The 923-nt window shown below is 37.1% G+C and overlaps 1 protein-coding gene across 1 annotated transcript in view; it reads right to left on the reverse strand.

Moving 5' to 3' along the window:
- PTPRG (protein tyrosine phosphatase receptor type G) overlaps positions 1-923 on the reverse strand; it is an 808,607-nt gene that overhangs the window by 8,740 nt on the left and 798,944 nt on the right. The gene's annotated exons all lie outside the window — the stretch shown is intronic.

The raw sequence follows: 923 nt of genomic DNA on the forward strand, positions 1-923 counted from the left end.
GGTTGTTCACAACCACTTTCCTTTGTCATTAATACAATTGATGTGGCCTCTTTTCCATCTTCTATCATTATTCGCTTTTACTGCATTGTTCAGGACCTCAGTAACAAACGAGCATCATTTTATTCTATGCGCTGATGCCATCTATACATTTTTTGGTAATGTTTCACCACCTGTACATTCCCGGAGTATATGATTCTTCCTCTGTAACACATTTTATATAGGCTTTTCACATCTATATTCAGTCAAGAGAGAATGGCCTATCATTATTTTCTCTGGTGTTAACCCTGTTTGCTTTTTGTAACAAGATTGTTGAATTTTCTCTGTGTTACTGCTCTAATGTGGTCTGATCATGGCAGACCCTAACAGTGTGAGACCCATGGCTTTACTCAGTTCTGAATAATGACAAATATGTTTTATTTTCCTACTGTATGTGTGTCAGATTTTCTTCTAGCTGCTTTACCTATACTAACTTGTTTTATCCTTCCAATAACCTAGTGGCAGAGTTGCTATGATTATTACCCCATTTTGCTGTTGAAGAAACAGAGGCACATTCAGGTTAAGTATAGGCAGTTCTAGGATTACAAATGAGTTTCTAATTTTGTCTTTAAGTTGAGTTTGTATGCAAATCAAAGCAGTTTTAGTATATAAGATATAATGTACCTTTCTATAAATAGAAAACACTTCCAGATACCATCATTAACATAATACAGGAATAATAATGGTTTCATGCAAAGCAGTGTTTATATAGCTGGGCTGCTAGGAGTTGGAATCGACTGAATGGCAGTGGGCTGTTTTGAGTACCCTCTGGGGATGGTTTGTGACTACGTGTTGTGCATAAGCTGTGCATTGTAACCTGGGAACTGACTGTAACTGGCCAAAGCCTCTAGTTATGAAGAGGGACCTTAAAGTTCATTCAACTTCTT

Source organism: Echinops telfairi, unplaced genomic scaffold (assembly GCF_000313985.2).
Source record: "Echinops telfairi isolate 266 unplaced genomic scaffold, ASM31398v2 ScPeMD7_31;HRSCAF=116, whole genome shotgun sequence".
NCBI lineage: Eukaryota > Metazoa > Chordata > Mammalia > Afrosoricida > Tenrecidae > Echinops > Echinops telfairi.